At 42.0% G+C, this 23,701-nt stretch overlaps 1 long non-coding RNA gene across 1 annotated transcript; it reads left to right on the top strand.

Annotated features, from left to right (window-relative positions):
- The first annotated feature begins 3,882 nt into the window (after positions 1 to 3,882).
- LOC112958293 lies at positions 3,883 to 23,047 on the top strand. The gene is made up of 4 exons (XR_003251403.1): positions 3,883 to 4,039; positions 5,288 to 5,447; positions 16,988 to 17,066; positions 18,650 to 23,047. It is a non-coding gene; the product is annotated as an uncharacterized LOC112958293 (long non-coding RNA).
- The last annotated feature ends 654 nt before the right edge of the window (positions 23,048 to 23,701 follow it).

Raw genomic sequence — 23,701 nt, 5'->3', positions numbered from 1 at the left:
AAGGGAAGGGAAGGGAAGGGAAGGGAAGGGAAGGGAAGGGAAGGGAAGGGAAGGGAAGGGAAGGGAAGGGAAGGGAAGGGAAGGGAAGGGAAGGGAAGAAAGAAGAAGACAGATTCTGCCAAGTTGTCTGGGCTAGATGTAGTCAGCATGTTGAGAGATCCCCTGAGGGCCTATCCAGTCCAACAGGAAATGTTGCTCTCGTAGCTGATTCTCTGTATTTTTCAGAAATGTGAAAGGTTTGTGGAGCTCTGTGCTCCTGCCTTTCCTTCTGCTAGTAAACTATTGCTAAGCTCTTAAAAGGTCCAAGCGGGTGTCTCTGCTGTTCTTGAAGCATATGTAATATTTCTCTCAGGCCAAATGAGATAGCAGTGAGCCATGGCTGATGGAATAGCATGCAAGGCCAAAATATGCTTTGACCAAAGTGGTCACTGCACACTTTTGACTGGGAATTGCAGGAGCCAAAGAAACATTTCCAGGAGCAGCTGGGGCTGCGTGAGCCACGTGAGCAGCTGCAGAGCATAGAGGGCTCCAGCTGGTTTGTTTGGGTGGTACGCTGGGTGTCCGAACGCTTCTTCCTTGGCAGGCAGTGCCTGAGGACCCTCCATGCCCTGTGCTTCCAGGCTGGCGCAGGCGGTCGCACGGCCTCGCTGCTCGGTGGCAGGAAAAGGAGGTTTGTGGGGAACATCCTGCACGGTCAGCACGGGTCCGGCCCTGCTCCTCGCCCAGGGCCTTCCAGCAAGGAGGCCCCACTCGCCTCCGTGCCTGTGGAATGTTGCTGGCCAGCGAGGGCTGCTGCAAACTGGCCTGTGAGCTGTTCCCGGGGAATGGCCCTGCTGCGTTGGCTGTGTCTGTGTCCGTGGAGCTGCCAGCTCTGTTTAAAGCCATTTCTCACTAATGGGGTACTCAAAATATCTCCCTCCTTCCCGGCTGCCTGGGTGTCTGTCAAGGGGTGGCCTTGAGCTCTGGCCTGTCTCTCCTTAGAACAAGGGGTCTCCCTCCTTCCCTGGCTACAATCCTATGAAAAGCGAGGGGRTGGGTGCTGCCTGCCCCTCGGCACAGAGCAGGAGCTGGCTGGGGCTCCAGCAGCCACGTGGAAGGCTGCGGAGCAAGGTGACAGTGGCACAGAGCACTTGTTTCCTTAGGAAGCCAGCCCAGGAACAGGATGAACGTATATTTGGAAAGAGGCTCTCATTTTTTGTCTTCTTTAGGGTAAAGAAGTGCCAGGGCAAGCAGCTGGGCACAGAGGAAGAGGCTTTCCAGGGCATAAGTTTCCTGTGAATGCTCAAGTGGGGACAATGCATGTCTTAGATGGGGAGAACGGCTATTTTAGATGCACTGTCCTTCCCCCACAGTGGCTCACAGTCTGTCCTATATTTATGAGACTGCATCTGGAAAGCAACAAAAGATGAAAACACCAGACCCAGTGTGTTAACTGAAAAGGATATTTTTCAGTTAAGCAGATGGTGAATAGAAACCTACCATAGAAACCAGCTTACGCAACTCTTTTCACAAGCAGCGTGCCTGTTAAACACAAAGCCCCAGATAGAACAGCAAGATAGAGCTAGTCAAAACAGCCTGGGCTATTAAAATAGTGAAGTAAAGAGCACGTAGTAATTTTAAATGAACTTGCAGAGGATGTGTTCAAGTACAAAGGCAGTGATGTAATCCAAGAGGTGCTTCAAAACCTTACAGTTGCAGTTTCTGTTAATGTGCACAGCTCACCAAGCCCCACAAATCAACAACAACAATAATAATAAAACCCTCACTGGAAGCATGAGTCAGCCAAAGGTAAAGGCACTCAGTGGCTGCTTGAAGCTGTGCAGGCCTCCAGCATGGCCAGGGGCAAGGCGAAGGTCAGAGCAAGCTTGGGAACCCGGCTTTGCTGTAGCCTTAGGTGAAAGGAACGGCTGTGGGGAGAGAAAAAAAAAAAAGAGGAAGCAGAGCTATAATAAAGAAAAGAAAAAGGGAGAAAGCAGAAAAGCACTAGCTTTTCCACTTCTTGCCCCATGGAAGTGATACCGTGCATACATACTCCTTGCAGCAGTATCATCAGGGGAGAAGCAGAGACTAAGGTGATTGAAGGAAAGGAGGAAGCTGAGAGGATTTTTATGTTCTTCATATTGCAGAATCTCAGAAATTAATTACTTTGACTAATATCTATCAGGAAGACCTGAGTTTTAGGATACAATTTAATGTTTAATGGCAGGAAAGTATAGCTAGTATATAAAGTGTAGTAAATTAGCTACCTTCTATTTAGCGTTCATCTAATATTTGTGGCTATTTTGAAAGTTAATTGCTGTTCAAAATAGCATGTTTTTAGCTCCCTCGATTCTGGAATCTTCATTATTATGGCTGGTAAACCAAATATATATGTAGTTTGAATTTTTTCCAAGTGCTTAGAGATATTTCCATTTGCAAGGATGGCAGGATTCATCGTAGCAAAGACTTGCATGCTGAGTATTACGGACTGTGAACAAACCTGCCGCCTTTGCAGATGGTTTTCTAACTCTCACTTTTTTTTCTTGTTTTTAAAAACTTCTATCTTAACTGTCAATTGAGTCTCTAATAAAGGCTGAATATACTGATAGCAACTCTCCTACTTCCAAATTTTCCCTTATAGAGTCCTATTTTTGATTGATTTTCATATAGAAGAAACTCCCAGAGGAGCTCATGGAACCATATGGGTCCTATCTTTTGACATAACAATTATTGCCTGATAATAACACAATAGCAATAGCAGCATGTTTGGGAATCAACAGTGAAATACTAATGAATGTTAATGCATCAGTTTAATTTAGTACATTTGTTTTGTTGATGTACTTATTAACCTTCTGGTCTGTGGTTAATAAGCCATCCTATTTTGAGGTATTATCATCTAGGGGAAGAAGAGAAAAACAACATTGATGGAGTTAGACAATTTGCTTTTSTTTCATTCACGTTTTCCTTGCTAATTGACAGCAGATCCTAACGGCTAACCCTGAGACTGTGCTTGACTGCAGCAACATTAAAGTTATTTTAGTAGTGCAGTGGCAGTGATCATTTTAAAGAGCGAATGCACAGCTTATTTYGGGTGTACATAAGGATGTTTATGGCCAGGAAATACCACACATTGCAGTCGGCAGCCTGAAGGGCTGTCATGGTCACCCAAGCTCCGCGCGTGCTGAGCTGCGCCCGGCAAAGCTGGCGGCTGTGTGGGACCCACCGCGGGAAGGAAGCAAATGCCCGTGGATCACAAGGCTGTTTTGTATTGCTGGGATGCAGAGGATCATTCCGTGCTGGGGAACGCTTCTCGCTGCCTTGAGTTATGCCTTCAGCTCTTCCCTCCATTCATTTTCCTGTTTTCTCACTATTAGGCGAATAGTTCCTGTCCACCCGGTTTGGTTCAAAATCATGTATCTGCTGCTTTCCATGGGATTTGGGGATGCTGATGAAAAGACAGAGAAGTTGTTGGGAAAAGAAACATCTTTAAGCATACCTCAAAGTAGTTATAACCAAAGATATCTCTTAGCACGTGTATATACCACAACTGTCTTCCTTCTTCCCTCTTCTATTGATCTTTTTTGCTCTGGATGAGATTTATCTAGAGAATTTAACAGCACAAGTTTTCACTGAAAAGTAGTAACACTTGTGTTTCTAAAATCTCCTGGTCTGTTCGAGAGTTTCTCAATCAGTGGCTTTTATTGCTAATAGAGTCCTGGAAAGATAAGGTCTCAAAATGAAGAAGTCTTCATTAAAACAGAAGATAATTTGCTAGACACCTGTATCCGTCAGGGGCCTGAAGGAGCTAACAGATCTTAAGGACCTGAGYAGTCCCACCTGGGATCCACACTCACCTCTATTTAAGCTCAGTCTTGAGCTCTARCCTCCTTACTGTGATGCTGTAGCTGTGCTGGGCTTCAGCTCTACCTGATTCTAGGCCCATGATCATGAAGGTGCATGATGCCTTTGGTGGTGGCTTCACAATTAACACAGACCTTGCTGCTACCTAAGGTTATGTGCCCTGCTAGAGAAGGGAAGGGGGAAAAATTTAGTAACAAAGGTAAGAAAGCATTTTAGCTAATTTTATCTCTAATTTTTTTTAGACAGATTTGTAGGTATTTAACCTTATTTTTTGTTTCATTTAAAATCTAGGGGAGTTATTTCTGATAAATTAAGTCACCTTGAAAGAAAGTGATTTTCCTCCTAATGTTTGCTGTTGGGTATTTCTTTCTAGCAACTATGATTGCTCACTTATATTCAAGTAGTTGTTCAAAAAATGTTGGTGTCCCCAACTTGGCTTAGAACTTCCACAAAAGTAGACAGTCCTTGATTCTTCACTGGGACTGTGAAATSCTATGGGACAGGGATATGAATTTAATACTGATACACAATATGAAGTGAATATGTGTGCTTTAATTGCTGAAGTTTGCCAGGGTTTTAGTTGCTAMATATATTTATTTAGGAAGAGTGTTATTTCTGTTGCTTCCTACTRATAACACTTGCCAAATAGAGCTAATTTATTGATTACACTAGCCTTCCTGTTCTTATCATCCCTCTTCACTTCTMTCTCTTCTGAAACAGCTGTTTATGATATACCCTGCTGGTGCAATTAATGAAAGCAGCAAGGTTCATTTGTGCTGACTAACGCAGAACCAGTTTGCAGCAGCTGTGAGGGGAAGGGAAGATGCCTGGGTGCTAGGTCTGCTGTAGCAAGGGTAGCTGCAGCCCCTGCAAATGTTGGGATTTGGACTTCCTCCCCCAGAAAAAGAAATTTAGGGCTACCTTTTAGCAGCTATTTTACTGCACAAAGCATTTATTTTCAAAAAAAAAAAAAAAAAAAAGCACAGTCACTTGTTCTGAAGGTTTTTTGAGCCTCTTAGGTGTATGCACTTTGTATAGAGCTATGACCTGATTATTTTCAGAGGTATTCACACAGTTTGTTACTATGTTTTTTCCTCTCTCTGAAATCATTGTTTCTTTTTCAGAGGCTGTATTGATCCATGTTAGAAGAACATGTACTGTTCAGTATAGTTTTCTTGTAATTCTCTGCTCATTYCTTCAGAGAGATTCACTTGTCTGTCTCCTGCAAAGCAAGCGTGTTACAGCACATCAAGGACAGTCTGACACAGGAATCTTTTATCACTGTTCAAATTGTCCATTGAGCTTCTACAGGTCTGACCTGAATCAAGCAATTGTGATGGAGAGGCAGCATTGATTTACTCTGCAGTAAGCCAGGTTGAGTAGGGAAGCATTTTAAGAGTGTTTTCTCAGAAGCTAAAATGTACTCTCTCGAAATTATACTTTCCAGGAAGGATGCTGAAGACACAGCAATAGTGGCTACTGTGAACCTGAAATTCAAGCTTGTAGGGCATGGAGCCACATGAAGCAAAACCAAGGACAATTGCATGTATTTCTGTGAAATAAAGTGCTAATGACAATGTGTGAGGACCTGGACAGAAAAGAAAAAGGTAACAAGGTGAAGAGAGAAAAAGATTTGACTTTGTCCTCCTCTTAAAGCTAGATGGCATATTTCACATTATCTTAAAGTATTTTTCTTAATGCCTAGAAAATAGATGACTGAAAGTGTAGACTTCAGATAACTATACAAATGTAGCCTCTCATTTCTTTTGAACTTTTAACTTTTCTCAGTCATCTGATCTGCAGGCTCCTTAGTTCTGTGGTCCTACAGAGAGGACTTGCTTGATTTCTAAGTRTTCGATTTCCTTTCCTTGTGATATAATAAAGATATAGTATTTCAAATTCRTTCCTGGATTACTCCTTATACTTGAATACAATGAATTTGATGTGTAGTTTTCAAGTTCATCCCACTACAAAGGAAAGGAGTGTTTGCTAAGCAGCTACTGAGTTTTATGTTGATCTTTAGTTTGAATCTCTAACTGTAATATCATGTGGTTTTTTCCCCCTGTGAGAATGTGGTATAGGGCAAGACTGATACCAAGAGCTTTAGGTTCTACTGTGTGACACTGSGCCAACCTGTTCACTATTACTTGTTTCCTCTTTGGGAGGAAAAACTTCACCTGGCCTGAACGTGGCCTTAGGTAGAAGGCAGTAATGTTTGTGAAATATCAGCAAAAACTTACAGCTCTGTTAACTRAAATGGGTTTATGCCAATTTAAAATTTATGTGCTTTGGGCCTAGTGATYTTATTGAGCTTTGGAGGCAAAGTAGTATTAGTGTACATCTCAATATAATCTCTTGTAGATGGTAAACTGTAGATATTAAGAGAGGAAACAAGTCTAGCCAGAGTAACYTAAGGAGTGTTATTTTGGAGAATGATAAGGCCCTTCCGTCAGAAAGGGATGTGATAGCATGCAGGGGAATTGTCATTCCTATGTAGGAAAATGTGGTGTGTTAGTCCTGCGGGAACTTTTCATCATTGCTGTATATTAAGAACAAATGTCACCCTTTTCACAGCTTTCCCCGGAACAATTAAATAAACTGTGTGTATTTATAGTCTGTTGGAGGATACAAACACTGGTATTTGAAGTGCAGTTGGTGATTCATGGAAAACTGATAAACACTAATTCCAAAAACAATGGTGCTGGGTGCTTATGTTGTACTCCCTGTGGCTGCCACTGCTTGTATCTTAGCAGTTAGTCACATATCCTGAAACGCCCAGAGATGTGGTATGGCTCTTTGTTGGGAGTATGATTATTCTTTTTAGATGTATCTTTAATATTATTGTACAGGCATATTAAGCATAATACTTCTGTCTCAAAGATTAATTTATAGTAGCTGCCACAGATGTTGGTAGACTTGTGCCATCAAAGCAAAACTCACTACTATTTAAGTGACACCTGGCTTGCARCTTTGCAGAACTTGAACAACTGAGAAGGCTTGAAGGTAACTTTTAGCCTTAGGCTGGTCCTTTGGTATTGCAGTTGCAGACTTTTGCTTTTCACTCCCTGTACTCTGTCTGCCTTGAGTAAACATAAGATTCCAGAAGTGACAAACCAGAATCTTTCCTGAGCGCTTAACTTCATGTGAAAGAAGTTGTTATTTTTCACTTGARCTCATTTCCTGAAACGTTATATAACTTTCCTTGAGCAAGGGCAAGAACCTAAACACAGTTGGTACTAATCTTACCTCTAAATTAAAACAATAAGGAACTAGGCTCTGCTAYGTAATGCAGGGAAACTAGAAGCTGTAATCCTTGATTTGGGTCATAATTTTATCCTCTAAATTTCCAAGGCTTGTCACTACTAAGTGATCACATTTTAGGATTTAGGGATTTAGAGGAGGAGTTTGGAGGTGCTTTTSCTATTTCTAAAAGTAGAATATAACATGTGTACATGTGGTTCATGTAGGACTAAATAGCCCTTTTCTATGTGACCTGCCTGGGAAGTTAGGAATGGGTCTGACCTGGGCTGGCAGAGGAGCAACCGACTGAATGGGTTTTCAGATACCCCCTGTTAGTGTGTGCTTCTTTGCAGGAAAAGCAAAGCAGGAAAAGGCTTCCTTTTGGATTTTTGGATTCTGGAAGAAAAGATTTTGAGATGCTGTTTCCTGCATGCTAACTGCACTTTCTCCTGTGCTAGGGAGAGCCAAGTCTGCTTCCCGTCTTTACTGCTGTGCTTGGTGCATCAAGTCTTCCCGTGCCTGTCCCCGTTGGGTGCGGGCGCTCCTTGCCTCCGCACGCAATGCCTGCAAGCAGAAGGTCTGCAAGGGCCTAGGATGATTTTTTTGATTTACTGAATGGTCTTAATGTTTCTTTTGGATCAGCCCCAAGAAATTTGCTTCCTAGAAAACTTTAACCAGTTCTCTGCTCACAGCAGGTTGTCTGTAGCCAGTATAATCATATCTGGGCTGCATGGGTGTTTCTCACTGATGTGACATTGTTTCTTAATACGGTTATATCAATTAAGGATGTGTTTTTTCCCTTTCCAGCTACAATAACTATAGCAGCTTTTAGATGAACCATTTAAAGGTAGATCAGTTCTATCTAAAGATAGATATCTCTAAAGATAATTAGCTCCCCCCTACAAAAAAGTCAGTGAAAACATGAATAGGAAATAGGTGATGTTGGAACAGAGCTGGCTACCCCAGKACCAGTGGCTGAAATGATTTTGTGCATCAGTCATGGGTTTTGTTGTATGTGCAACAAAACTAGGTCTTTCCAGTTGGAAATCAGATTTGGGAAGGCAAGGAATGAGCTCCTTGGTTTGCTAAGAACATTGAGGCTTGCTCTGGATGATCCCAGTAAGCAGAAGCTGGTGGATAGTCTGTGTTGAGGCAGGATGAGAGAATCATACCCTCTAACTCAGTCTGGATTTAATGGGAGCATCACAAATGCTAAGGAATATAGGAATGTTTTCTTCTAGTGCTGTTGCAGGCTGCATCTGACTGCTTGCTGTATCAAAAAATGTACCTATATAGGGTTAATGCAGCTCCTAGCAGTGAGCCCTGTGATTCCAACCCTTTGCCCTCAAGTCATTGCTGCTTCCTGCCTTCAGATCGGAAATGACCACTAGGTAATTGTTTCAGTGAAAGCTAAATTACATTATTATTGTGTGTTCACTGGTCAATAGTATATACTGCTTGAATATTTTCCATCATTCCTGCAGCAATTTCTCCTTTTGTCTCCCTGTATCAAAAGCTACCACTCAAATTGCCATTGTTAGGCTTCAACACACCAACTGAGTCAATGGTGTGTCCCTGTTTCTCTATTGTACTTGGCTCATAAGGTGAATGTGGGATCATGTGCTACTTCCTGGTGGGTTATTTTTAAAAATACCTGTCTTGTCCTCCTGGGGGTTTCTGTTTGAGTCCTGCACTTATGCAATGTGAAGCTGCTGCCAAATCATCAGTTCCACCCAACTCTGAAGGCTTAAGTAGGGCAGGCAGCTGGTATCACTCACCAGATACACGGAGCCCCGAGCAGACTTGGGCAACCTGCATGGCACGTGAGGCTGGAAGGGGCTTGCCCTCTGTGGGATGTTAAGTAGGTTACATCTCTTCTGTTGCTCTTGCATCCTATTGCAGCCAGGAATAGACYTGGAATGGCTCTGAAAGCTTGTTTACATGCGGTTCCCATACTCTTTCTCCAACTCGCTGTAAAGGTCGTACCTCCTGCTGTTGGACACTGAGGACTGCAGTGAAAATAGGCTGTTGCTCCCCTCCTCCTTAGTGTTTCTTTAGCTCTTTTCCTTTTCCAGTGGGAATATTGCATTTGGGTGTGTGAATGAGAGAAATTCTTGCTGGGAAGCAAGTGCCTGAATTGTAAAGACACCTTGTCACCTGCCTGAAAAGMCCCAGATGTTCTTTTGTAAAAACACATGCAGTGAGCTAGTCACATTTTGATATTTTTATTTTTTTTGGAAATGAATTACATAGGAAATGTTAAATAACCAGGGTACATGCATGTTTTTCAGGGAGCTCCTTAGAGTGAACCTAATATACCACCTATGCCACCTAGCAAGATGCTCAAGGCAGTTAACTGTTCCTGTAAAATCCATTTTGCTGTAAGGGGATGAAGGTTGGTTTTTTTTTTGCCCTTGGAATCTGGCTGTGGGCTTAAGCATGGAAATRCCCATTTTTAGATGCCTCACCATTAAGGCTTTGTGGGTTCTCTGAGCAAACCTGTCTGTTTGCCCTCTTGTGTCAGTTCTTATAGAGAATTGGTGTCAATGATTGAGCAAGCTGGTTATTGGAGAGGGACCTCAGCAGAACAGGATTTCTGCTCCCAGTCAATTTGGGGAGTGATTGCAGCCCCAGACCTCTGAGAGCAAATCTTGCTCTGTTTACCCTGGGAGGGATGGATGATACCTGCATCAGAGGATCCCAGGGTGATGCAATACTTGCATTGCTCCCATGATGTTGTCAGTAAGGAAAGCAGGTGGATTTTGAATGCCTGTGGGAGAGCTTCATGCTAGCAAATTTGTTGTTCTCCTGGATAAAAAACAAGCTAAAAGCTTGTCTTGCTGGGMAAACCAATTGGGCAATATATGTGTTTTGATTATGCTTAAATAACCCACTTGAAAAGTTAATTCTGATTTATCCAAACACAGTCTCTTTGTTGCAAAGGCAGAARGTGATTTATTGTTTCCACTCTACTGAGCTAGTAGTGAGAACTTCTTTTTTTCCCATTTTTCCCCATCATTAACATGTTAATTTCCTCTGAAAGAAGCACAGTGAGCTTAGAGTGCTGTYTCTGCCTGGTAGTGCCACCTCAGTTCTGATGGGCCAAAACTTCAGTGTCCAGACAAAGCTGTTTGCTACCTTGCACAATGAGGACATTGCTTAGAGGGGCTTTCCCTTGCCATTAGAACATCAGGCAWATCCAGAGAGAAATTGCTGATCCAAAAAGAAGTCAAAGTACTGAAAACTGTGTGGCATGGGTAGGTCTGTCCCCATTCCTCCTGTAGCTGATCTCTGGCATGGAGATGGAGACCTTTGCCTTCCTCCTTGCTCCATAAGGCTAAAGATGCCTGTAATCTTTTTGTTTTTGTTTTGTTTTTTATTTTTCCCCAGAGTCAATATTAGTGTTAGTATTGTCTTTTCCTGGAACACAGCTAAATGATGTTGCGCTCCACGTGGTGATATAAGGGTGGCATTAAACAAGAAACCCCTTGGTAGCTGACCCGCAGAGCCGGAGATGAATGTGCTTGCGCTGCATCACAACTATGAATTGATGTGGTCTAAACATAACAGCTGAAAGCTATTCTTGTTTTATCATTAAATTAAAGGAGGCTAAAAACCCATATGTGACTTGCAGTAAATCATTGGAGTCATTTGTGTGCAGGATTTAGCTTTGAGCAAAGCATGCATTTGTGCTGACCAGCTAGTGTGGGGCAGGGAGGAGGGTATCTCTGATTATCAGCAACATTTCACTTTGCAAYGGCTGCACACTTTAGAAAGCAATTAAAAACAAATAACTTTGAAATAGTTAAAAATGAAAGCAGAGCTATGCAGCGCTGTGACTTTTTAAAAAGCACTTTTCTTCAATTAAAAGCTACTTGCTGAAAGGGATACCTGGGGAGAGGAATACAGAAACAATTTTCTTTGTCTCACCACACATTTGGCAGATCAGAATTGTAAAAATCTCTTAAGTTTAAATGTATCAGATTTTATCTGAGCTCTTTCAAGTAAACTTTAAAAATGTTTTACAGTTGATATCTTAATTATTCTCATGTTTTTTGGCATGTTTCAGGCTTCTTTGCTTTATCATGCAGAAATCATACTAAAGAATACTAAATGATTTCCTTGATATAATTTCTTTAACAATAGTTACACTCTAAAGAGAAGAATAGCAACTAATTGCACTTTTTACAGGTAATTTTCCTATTTTTACTTTATGCTGTCATGCTTATGCTTTAAGACATTGTAGCAAAGATAGAACTTAATCTAGAAGAAAGACTAATTTGCCATACTGTGCAAAGGAGGGATCTGGGAGAAGTCCTGGTGTGAGAAAATAATTAAAATGCTAATGAATCTGGCCCAAGCAAAGGTGTTTATCCAAACAGACGTGAAGGGAAGGACTGTAGTTTACAACTATTGTAACTGTATATGATTGCAGAAGGAATTTAAAATAACATATATTAAAGCATGATGTGTTTAATTAAAGGCTTTATAAAATAGAGGTAGGCACAGAAGTAGATGATGTAGATGAATGTTTGAGACAAGTAGCTGATGTAATGTTTAAACATGTTAATGAAAACATGGGTGCTTTTCTCTGCCAAGAATGAAGGAATTTTGTTCTATATAAATACAAAGTGCTGATCTGTGGAGACAGAGAAGGACTAGGCAGAGACTGCATGTGGATTCCTGAGCACTGGATTTGTCAGCGATTCTCTCACTTCCAGCATGTCTTGACTGAGGTGTGACTAACTCTTGCTTATTGGAAGGCTCTTCTCAGGTCTGGAGCTCTTGGTGTTCAGCTCCCGAGTCAGTACTGAGGCACCTCAACAGCTTGGTTTGATATTTCTACAGGGAATGCACAAGGGCAGCTCATGGARAAGGTTGGCTTCCACGTGTGGGACTAGAATCAATGCTGTTTGTTTAACTTCAGCTGCCACTGGGATATGAGAAGYAGATAATGACCAAGGAGGTGAAGAGGTCCTGGTCAGAGCTGAAAAGATAAGAGCCATGTCAAGCTACTCTAGAAGTGACTGTATCCATAGCTATAAACAGTGGTGTCAGAAGGTGGGGGGACAGGAGCTGTGACTCTGTGTTGCTTGAACCCTTAGTGCTTACAGTGGATCTTGTGTAGATCAGGTGTTTGGTGCAACTGCTATGCATGCAATAGAGCAGTTCTTTGTGCTRTGCAGTGAGTCCACCATGAGAGTCCTTGGTCACTCTCTTACCATTTTCATCCCAGGAGCTATTTTCAGACCTGAGGTGATGTTACTCTGAGAGTAAAACAATTTACACACAAGAAAGGGCTTTGCCAAAATCAACAAAGCGTTTGGAGCCTTCCAGGTTCCCTGCACACAAAGGCTGACTCAGAGCAGTGACTCACGTCCAGGAAGCCGCCAGCCCGAGCCCTCCTTATCTGCCCCATATCTGGGGTGTGGGAGCAGGCGGTGGGGTGGGGTGTGTGCTGGTGGAGTGGAGCAAAAGTTAAATGTTATGGCAGCTTCCACTTCTTGGGGAAAGAACAGGAAAGTAGTCACCCCTTCTGGTGTCTCTTCCTACTGGCGCAGTTTTAACAGGGGAAGAATGTGAATGCTGTAGATCAATTAACAGTTGTACAGTAAATCTGTCTCTGATTTATGTGCAAAGTGTTGGATTAAATTTTGGAAGTCTCCCAAATGAGGAGGACTGTCACTGCCAACTCCTTGGTGGCTCTGGGCTCTGCCAGCCATCTTGCTGCTGCCCATGTCCCTCTCTGCACAGCATCCTGAYGGCACAGTGGCAAAAGGAGACCTTTCACTGGGGGCTTTTTGTAAAGAAGAGAGGTTCCGTGGTTCAAGGTATTACCAGTACCCCTAGATGTACAGAATCTTTTTCAGGCAAAAGATGCTGAGGGAAGAGGAGATGACCTTGTTCCTTGAGTCCTGCATGGTCTAAGGCATTGAGTACAAAGTTATTTTTTAAGTTTAAGTTGCCAGTATCTCTTCTGTTTGGCTTCCTCACTGCCTAGTGACTRCTTAGGTCTGTACCTGACAGTGGATGTTTTTAGTTTTAAGTGGCTTCATCTCTTCCCTGATCCTAGTGCTTATAGCCCAGGATCAATGATCTGAACTAGCTTCTGTCTGAATGATCTCTTCCAGCATGTCCAGGTTTAGCAATGAGGGTTTGAAGCTTTTGTTATTTCTTTATTATTCTATTATTATGGGCTGCCTAAGCTCTTGCTTGCTGTGAGCTTCCCATGCACCTGCCTCTCTCCAGACCTTCCTGCCCATTGGGTCACTTCCCAGGCACATTGCTAGTCTCTATGCAGACTGGGCTTTCCCCTCTCCTGCTTTCCCAGGCCCAGGTGAAGCCTGTGCCTGGAGAAATGAGGGTGGGGAGACTCTTCTTTGCCTGRGCTTTCCCCTTTTTTCACTTTCTCAATTCATGTTCAAGTATGTGCCTGGGGCGAGGGAGGGTGGTGATTAAAAGCAAACAAGCCCTTCCTTCCTGTGGCTGGGATCCAATGAGACAGATGTTCCTAGGAAATCAGGGCAATGTGAAGGTGCTGGGGCAGCCTGGGGAGGTGCCCCTAACCAAGCCTGAAATGAAGGTGTCTGGACTGCAGCCTGGCTCTGGTCATGCACATTTGGTGCAGGAAACATGTGCTGCTGTAGATACTGCTGGTGTTTAGCTGGTATTGCCCCYCACAGCCTGAGGGGGTTGTCCCAGTCCCACAGACGATGTGGGAGAAAAGGGAGGAAATCCTCACTGTGTGGAGCTCAAGCCAGCCTTGCTTGGTGCGTTGTGTTGGGACCAACAGCAAGAATAGCAACATCTGTGCTTGCCCTCAAAGATCCGTTTTGATCTCTTGATGTGCTGAAGCCTGTGGGAATTAGAAATTCGCTTATAAGTGTGCCCTTAAAATCCCACATCTATAGCAATGCTTGTGGAATAAAAGCGTATGCTATCTAATGAGCTCAGGTTTGTGAGATGTGTTAACTGTAGATGTGGCATTGATGCCAAGGGCAACCTAGGCATGGTGCTGATGGTCTTGCCCCGTCTCAGACATCTGCCATGGGCTGTGAACTGCTGAACTGGGCACTGGTGCCTGCTGCAAAACTGAAACAAGCCCCTGGGTTTGATTTCAAAAGTCTCACCGAAGAGATGCAGTGCATAGTATTTCTGTTGAGAGCGAGAAGGATTATGTGTGTTAAAAAATTTAGCAACCTTGCACATGGTTGCAGTTTCTCCAGGCACTTTTCTCTTCAAGTCCTATTTCTTCCTCTTCTTAATCCTCTGTTGAATATTATAATCCTGTGTTTATATCTCTGTCTGTTGCCATAGGAATAACTGATGTTGCTARCTAAGCTTGGAACTTCCTTAAGGGATAAAGGAAAGGGCTATCCCTTATAATTGTCTCATCTGTGTGAAAATAACAGGTCTCCAGATGGTTTTCTCTTCAAAGGTCATGAAACCAAACTCATCTACTGTAATATCAAAGGAGTTAGGTCCTTTCAGTGGTATTTCATTAGCTTTTTCTGGATCATGGGCCYAATGGTGCTTGCTTCTGAGTCTGACCTTCCAAACAGGTTTCAACTCTGAGGAAAAGGGGCTAAAGGAGAGTCCAACCATTCCTCTCATCAAAGCTTTTATTAGTATTATTACTTGTGAAAACACTTATCAGGTGGAAATTGGCCTAGAAAAAGTCAGTGGTCCCTTTTTGGAAGGGGCYAAAAAGTCCCTGTTGAAAGTTACTGCAATGACAGTAATTCTGTCATTGCTGGCCTGCGATTTGAATAAGTTACTGTCGGATGAGCTGGGCCAAAGCTGCCTTTGCGGGTTTGTTTCTGAAAGCTCTGGTTTCTGCCTACTGCACAGCCACTATTTTTTGCCTAAACTTTCTAATATCTTTAGCTTTACATTAGTTTAACTTTACATTCATTAAACTCCTAACCTGAAACCAAAAAAACTAAAATGATATCACATAGTTTGTGTTTTCTCTTATTTAGCTTACTGAAAAAGGTTAATTTTATTTAGGAGTGGGGTGACTTAACTGTCTCTCCCACAGTAGGGAGAAACACAGTGGGGTATTGTACAGAAAGATGCAAATGCACAAGGAAGTTTCRGGCACAAAGGGAGGCTGCTTTACATCCGCTCGGTGTGCATGCAGAGCTCAGGCTTGGTTAGAATAAGCAGTAACTTTTAAAACGAATTGGACGTTTTTATGAATTTGTAGCCTTTGCTCTACTAAATTTAAACAATGCCTGTGACTAAACAATGAAGTCAGCCCCATCCTCCAGGATCTAACGTATGGGTAACTGTATCTCCTGTATCCTTGCCCGAGCACCATCTCATAAGTCTTGGTTCTTCCCTTCTTTCTTCTTCCTTATCTGTTTTGTTTTCTTGTTTCTCAAGTGAAGTCCTATCTCTGATTATTATTTTTTTACAGTTCACTTGTTCCTGCCTTTTACTGTGCTACTTCATACTTCAATTTGCCTTTTTTTAAAAAGGCTGCAGAATCAGTTGGGGTTGTGTGTGTGTTTTTTTCTACTTTTGGTTCAGAAAGTCAACCTTTTAGCTGCAGACCTCCATACTTACTACAAAAAACACTTTCCATTAGAAGTCTAATTCTTTGCAGGGGCAACTAAATATCCCCTTTATGTGGGGAAACAGCACTTCACTTTTCTCAAGGTCACAATCTCAAATTGAAACAGGCAATACAAAAGACCCCTCAAGGAGCAGATTTTTCTCTTACACTAAGCTCAGTTTTACCCCTCATTTTAAAATTGTCTGCTTTGAAGCAATACAATGCTCAGAATGGGGAAAAGATAAAGAAAACGAGCAACATGATATTCTTTTTATCAAGAAGTGTTGCGCTTTTAGTGATAATTATAATTTCYGGATGTTCCTATTTTGTGTTCCTCCTCATTGCATTGTGAAAGTTTTAGAACAACATAGTGAATATTTCTCAATCCCTGGCTTTGCCTGAGCTCCTGCAAAGGGAATCCAAGATACCTGAGTCAAGGACTGATGCCTGCCTGGTGTACAGCAGAGGTTTACAYGGGATGAGGAAGCAGGACTGTGCTGGCAGAGGGGGAATGTGCAGTGTCTGTCCTGCTTGTCCCAGGTTTTGGTCAGAGAGGCTGATCCCAAGCCCAAGAATGCTGCTCTCGTGCAGTCTGTGTCCCTGGCTGTGCTGACCTGCAAGCATCCAGATGTCTCTATTTCATGTGTTGATCCCTCAAAAACAAGCAGAGGATGCTAGAAAAACATGTTGAGAATATGCTGGGGAGCAACAGTTGCTTTCTGTAACATTAATTACAGAGCTTCTTGCAGCATGCATTTTTATCTCTTTTTCTACTGGCCACTAGTCTGGGGGGAGAAGTTGTCTGCCAGCTATGTTGGAGAGAGAAATCTGCTCATGATAAAAAAATTAGGCTGAAAACTGCCAAGTGAAGATGACAAGAAGCAGAGCAGGCTCCTCTCCAGCCCTGCTTCCTGTTTTGCTGGGTCACAGTGATTTTTTTTTTTTTTTGGGTAATGTCTGCATCCAGACAACTTGAAAGCATCACAGCAGTGAGCAGGTCCGACGAGGCCAGGTTTGAGTCTAACTCTCCTTTTAGGAAGGGACAGATTTGTCCTTTCAAAATGTGAGGTAAGTGTGCAGCAAGGCTGTGACTTGCCCTGTCTTACTAATGCTCTCTTATAAAGAAAACAGATGTTAAATATGGATTTTTTTGAAGCATGGTATATCACTAACTTAACAGACTGGAATTTGGTTATAACATGTTGACTTTTAGCAGGCCTTTCATAATTTTTGGGACTTTATTAAAATATCACTTTAAATGCCCATAGTCTTTCATCTTTAGTTTTTCCTCTGCATACTATTAAATATGAAAATTTTATGATTTTATTTTTTTCTTTCCCTTTTTAGGCTTGTCTTTTTAAAAAGTAATTCTGGGAGAATCAGAAGCAAGTATTCACTGAGTTGATTAAAGTCAGTATTTAAACAGGTAAGGGCAGCAGTATCATAAAAATATGCAGTTGGAAGTGAAAACAAAGAGGGAAAAGTACATGTTGCAGACCTTGCAGTGGAATAGTGGCTTCATCGTGGAGAGCTTGGGAGATGCACCTGATGTGTGGATAGCACGAGGGGAACATTTGTCACCTGCCTCTGGGCTTTGCCTTGTTGTGGTGTCGCCCGCAAGCTCAGCCCTGCCCTGCTGCTCTTCTTGCTGCTGCGGTGGCTGCCACTGTGCTCCTGGCACTTGGATCTTCATGGCTGTGGCCTGGGAGGCTTCTTCTCTGCACAAGAGCAAAGTGTGAAGTGGTGCAGATCGGAGGTGGCTTCTGGGGAGCTGTTGAGGTGCTGCTTGATCTCTGCCTGTTGCACCTGAAGCTGGGGTTGAATCTCTGGCAGAGCCTAGCATGTTATCCCAATCTACAAGAGTTGTTCTGAATAGAGAGGGGCTTTTGTTTTCAAATTCACTTCATGTGGATTGCAAGTATAATGAAATACTGCAGTCATCTGAGTTTTCATCAATCACAATGCAGGAAGAAGCTGTGGCCTGACTGTCCTATCTGTGCATCTTAATGTTTTCTTTTTAAATTCCCCCATGAATTGTAATTAATGATCCTCTAAAGGAGCTGATGCCAAAAAATGTATTTCTTAATCCTTTTCCTGTTAAAGATGATAGAAAACCTTTGTTTAGTTTCTTTGGATGAGATGCCTTTTTTTTAAGACTTGCTTTTASTGTGTTCAGCGGGGCACTTTCCTGCTCTGGCAGCTGGAAGATGTCACTTTCCTGTCACTTTCCTCTTGCCACCCAGGAGTTCAGGGAGCCCTTGTAGTCATCAGGTCACACTGGGCTGTCAGGACCCCTGGAGCTGTCATTCCTGCACAGAGACCCTGGGTGAGAAACCAGCCTCTCTTCCTCAGGCTTGTGAGTGGCAGTTCTGGACACCAGCATCGGCCTCCTGGCTCTTCTTGCAGTTTAGCTGCAAGTCCTGGCTTAACTCATGTGGCTATGGGCTGCGTTGCCCTCCTGTAACCACAGCGGGTTACAGACTCGCAGGTGCTGGCTAAGGACACAGTAAGGGTAGAAATCCATTACTGTGTCAATTGTTTCGTAATGTGGGCTATAAAAGGTGCTCCAGGAAGCCATGCTTTGGCAGCTGCTGCTTGCTTTCTCTGGTATCCTTGGAGTGCAGGTCAGCTTATCCCAACAGGACCTTAAGTGACAGAAGGCAGGAAGGTGATTTCTAACATCCTGCCGAGTGGTTTCTGACAGCAACCTGCAAAGCATGAGGGAAAGGAATGGCAGGAATGTACTGAACGAGACTTGAGCAAAACTGAGCTCCTTTCAGTGGAAGCAACCGTGTAACTCTCAAAGCGTTGTGTTTCGGCCATCCCTGGGCTGGTGCAGGCTGGTGGGAGAGGCGCTGTCTGAGCACGTCCTCTGGCCTCCTGGAGATTCACCTCAACTGTGGCAATGCTGTAAGAGCTTTTGTGCCCATGCCAGATAAAAATGGGAAGTTTGTAAGTTTGAATTGTGTTAAAACACTAACTACTATGTTTTCTTTGATTTTTGTGTAGCTTTTGCAGTGGTGTCTGTCTCGCAGATGTAACTGCTGGTGGGAGCTGTGCACAGTTGCTGAGTGGGAAGAGATGAAGGCTGGTGAGGTCTCTCCTGCACCACTGCTTGCCTGGAAGGAGCTCAAACCGGCAGGGCTCCCTGCAGTGTTCGTGCTACCAACTTCCACTGCTCTGCCCACCAGCCTGAAGATACCTTCTGGGATCACCATTGCCTTAAACTTATTTTTAAAGTCCACTGCACACATACTTATGCTATTGGTGTGTGGAATATTTACTCTTTTGGGAAAAATGATGAAAGAATATGATTGTCCCATTCTATTTGGCACCTGAGTTCAGCTTTTGTCCCCTCAGACATCAAAAAAATTGAATAGGGTCCAGGCAAGGCCCACCAAGGTGATCAGAGTGTTGAAGGACTTGGTGTTTGAAGCAAGGTTGAATGAACTTTGTTTGTTCAACCTAGGGATCAGAAGGCTGGGGGGAGCTTATTACAATCTTCTAAAGCCTCCAAGGTAGTTTTAGAGAAGTTGCACATACCCTTTTCACAAGGATGCACAGTACCAGGACATGAGGCAATGTGCACCAGCTGCTTTGGGAGAATTCTCTCTAGATAATAGAAATATTCTTCATCAGTAAAAACAGCTAGACGTTGGACTAGGTAGCCCAGAGAAGTGGTGGACTTTTTTACAGGCAATATTCAGCTCCCTGGGGCACTGAATAACTTTAATGTAAGGCCATGCTTCCAAATGAACATTGAATRGGCTGTTCCAGAGCTTCTTTCCAACTTAGATCCTCTCCCATGGTGTATGTAAACCACTGAACTCCCGAAAGAAATTTCGGGCAGATTTATTTTGTACAGAGCTGAATTACACATCAGAAACTTATCACTGGGACAGGGTTGAGATGATATCAGTACTTTTAAAACGTTGCAATTTGGACTGATTAATGCTTTCAGTGCATGTTTGTCATTGGTTTCTCCAAGGCCATAAACTGGAGAAAAACAAGCCTCTTTCAATTAAAAATAAATAGCCTTCCTAGCTTCCATTTATTATTTTTCATATTGAGTTATGCAACAGATGTTTGTAGTGATTTGACACAGGATAAGAAGCATCTTTTCTCCAAAGAATTCACTGTATGGTGCTCAGATTCCTTCTGGCTTTTATTCTGAGCCTGTTTTAGGGGAGTTGTTCTGCTTTTTGCTCTTGAAATTGAAGAAGAGGTGTTGAATTTATCCGAGCCTTACAGTGTAAGATGAACAAATTGCTTTTGTCGTGGGAATGCAGCAGATTGCGTGCAATGGAAAATGGCCTGTAATAACACGAGAGCCTATATTTATTTAAGAACATTTAAGCACTTCATTTTTATATCTTAAGATGTAGAAAAAATAGAAGAACATGTCAAAAGCAAACACTACAGTAGCACATGTCAGAATGACATTCTACTAGAAATACTTGTCATGGAGGAATGCTGTGCAGTGTTGGGGATGAGCTGACATTTGGGAGCCTTGTATGGGCTTTACMAACTGTGGTAAGCTAGAAAAAAGGGAAAATTAATCCTGGGTATGTGACTGCCATACACTGTTAATGGTGTTTCTGGTGCTGTACACTGAAACTAGATGTGACTCATTAGAAATATGTATTTTAGTAGAAGTTGGARCATGTTAGGCTGATATGAGAAACGTAAAGCTGAAATCTGACTAGCAGCATGTAAGATATGCTAAGTAAATTTGCTTTAATTGGAGAACAAGTGCTGTAGTTGTGCACAGGCAGCTACTTCTGTCAYTTTACAGAGTTACTGTTTGCTTGGACGCAGTCTGAGCTCAGTGAGCTTTTCACTGCCATCTACTCAGTGAAGAAAACCTGGTCCCGTAGAAGACTTCTCTTCAAATTTTTTAGTTGAAGTTGAATTAGGTCTTGGATTGTGTTTTTATCTGTTAGACTATCTGTGAAACTTCCTTCTCTAAGCTGTAATATTAGGCAGAAGACCCTGAAGAAGCATGGTTGGAATTATGGGATTATGTTGGCAGGTTCCCTCTTTTATGTAGGGATCCAAGGTCCTCTGAGCTATTTGTGCTGGATATGTGTGTACCAAGATATGCTCTAGAGTAAATTAAACAGGCCTCAGCATGGGCAGAGGCCAGGATTTTCTGATCTGTTTCCAAGTGTGGACCAGAGGGTAAGATGCATCAGAGTTCAGGACCCACATGAAATATGGGAAAGATGTGAGCTGGTCAGCCTCAAGGATTGGCACCTGATGTGAACAGCAACAATAGTGTGAAATTACCCTCAGTAGCTTCATCATGCTGTAATGAATAAGCCAGGGTGAATATGAGCTGTWTTTATTGTATTTTCACTTGTGCTGGAGCATCCATGTGTGAAAGCGCATCAGCTGGCATGGTGGTTGCATGAAAATGCATCATAAAAATCAAATAATCTTTTACCAGTGCTAGAAAGCATTGTGCTGTACATATAACACTGACTTGGCCACTGGCAGGGAAGTTGCCTTCATCAGTGGCTACTTTATTACCTTAAATAAACTTAGCTGGAAGCTCCAGTGTCACAAAAACAAAGTGAAGTTCTTCATCTGGACCTTTCCCGCTAATGCCCTTTGCAGCTGTGTGCAAACTGTGCATCCCATCTCCTTGTCTTTTTTTTTTTAACTACTAAAGAAGAAAACCATAGAATGAAAGGGAAAGACAATTCTCCTCAACATAAAGATGTCTTTTAATGACGGGATACATCGGGGATCGTGTCCTTTAGTTGTGCCTGCTTTGACACTTGGTTGACYACTGTGTTTTGACCTTTCTCATGCAGAAAATGCTAAATGGGTCTGAGGGATCAGAACTTTTTAATTCCTGGGATGAAGCAAAGGTCAGAAAAATCCCATCACAAATGTGATATTCATTTCACAGGTTTTAGTGCTTTCAGTTAAGATTTAAAAATCATATCAGAGGCTAGACATGCATTTGTTCTCATATTTCTATAAATCTGAAAAAACCTTAAAGTAATATTGATTTTTTGTTTTGTTTCTCTGTTCTATCAATCCAGAATGCTATTAAGTATCAAGATGATGACTAATTTCTCTCCAGTGAAATATTTATGAGAASGAAATAAAAATATTTTTTGCTAGAGTGCCTACGAGGTTAGACTTGAAAGCCTTCCCCATCCTGTGCTGTACAATGAAGACTGACAATACCATTGAGCCAGGCTGGCACCCAGCAAGGGTYGTGCTGTCGTCTTCTCACCCAAGCCTCCTTAGATGGATGTTCTCTTTCACAGAGGAATGAAAGTTACTTTAGTGAACAAGGTGGATGAGACTCTGTCAAGTCAATCTTCCAAAGATTTCCAAGTTGTGCATGTCAAATAGACCCAATGAGAAAGACATTTTGCATATCATGAAATATTTGAATGCTCCCCAGATGACTGCCTGTAGTCAGGCTGTATCTTTGGACTCTACCCATGCTCTGGGGAAGAACTACCTTTGAAAGGGAGCRTGACAACAGTTTAGAAAAAGATGATGTGACACAATTTTTTAAAGTCAAGCACAGATTRGGCAAATTCCATTACCTAAAACAACCAGAGGAATGAAATACAAATATCTAATCTGAGAGGAAGAGACTGCCTTAGTAAAACTACCTTTATGAATAGAGATTAGAAAGAGAATGCTTTTAGTTAGTGCTTTTGCCCCTCTTTCCTCTGGTGTCTGCTTGTGTTTCTTCTTATTGCTCTGGTATTTTGAGCTTCAGGATTATTGCTATATTCCTGAAGATTTGAAAGCAAATAGCAGAGGAGTAATTCCAGACCTAATCTTATTTCTTAGGCTGAAACACAGACAGCCAYAAGGAGCTTTAAAGTCAATGAGAAAGACATTCCCTAACCTTAGTTTTAGAACTTTTTTACTTTCCTAACTTGTCCAGCCTGACTGTTGGCAGCTACCACTGTCTTTACTGAATGAGGTTTATCACTGGGATTGCCCACCTTAATATTTTCTATATAATATTATACATACTTTAAGTTCAACCAACTAGAAGCTTTGAACTCAAGGACTTGGTCTTAAATCCAGGATCAGTAATGACGGTACGTGACGCAGATCTCTTCTGCTTGAGACACTGAGATTCTGAGCACAAAACTAAATTAATGAACCTCTCCAGCTCTTTGATAGAAACTTGGAAGTTTAACTGTTGCACGTGCACCTTGTGATGTTTTATTCAGAAAATGTTATGTTTTTACCAAGACTGCTGTTATCTACTTGGTTTTCTGCAATCTGTTCTCCACGTGTACTCTGAGGCAACATGTGCAGAACTTGAACAGATTTTAAAATGTTGCATAGATTTTATTGAATTATTACTATTTGCAGTTTGGATAATTTTCTGCAATGTTATTTATCTGGAATGAATAAATAGCATTAGTAATGTATTGAAGGTTATATGACCTATTTTGCAACTGTAATTCGTTACTGTTGCCTTAAAAGTATCCCTGGCAACCCTCAACCAAATGTACAATTTACAAGGCCACTTTTTAAATCCCTGTTAGCCTATTGGCCAACTTCAGATTTTAATTAAAAATAAGTCTGGTAACATCCCGATGCATATCTGTTCATCAGACCGTGAGCTTTATTCTTAATGCTCATAAAAACTTCTTTATGAAGATTAAAAGTAATAGTTTGTTTTTCATTTAGCATCATAAAGCAATCATGATGTGAAATTTCATTGACTCATCCTAAGAAATGCAGCTCAATTAGCTTCATTTTTCAATGACCAATCTTTGTCCAGGGCTGCATTTGCAGCATTTGTCAGTTCCAAATTTATTTTTATGTGTTCATTTTTTTTTTTTAATTTTTGTTTGGGGAAGGTTGGAACATGCTAGTATACAATCCATCACTCTAGTAATATTTTTTTTTCAAAAAATTAAGAACATGTAATCTGCTGTATTGTATGTGTGTTTCTTTTCTTTCTTCCCTCTTTTTTTTTTTTTTTTTTTTTTTTTAAAGGCAATTCCACATTTGTCTCTATTTGACTTATTGAACATTTTTAGGCTTTTGTATCTTTGGACTGAA

Source organism: Nothoprocta perdicaria, unplaced genomic scaffold, assembly GCF_003342845.1.
Source record: "Nothoprocta perdicaria isolate Ctin4 unplaced genomic scaffold, notPer1 scaffold_83, whole genome shotgun sequence".
Classification (NCBI taxonomy): Eukaryota; Metazoa; Chordata; class Aves; order Tinamiformes; family Tinamidae; genus Nothoprocta; species Nothoprocta perdicaria.
The sequence above is the reverse complement of the archived record's forward strand: the minus strand, read 5'-3'. Positions and strand labels throughout refer to the sequence as shown.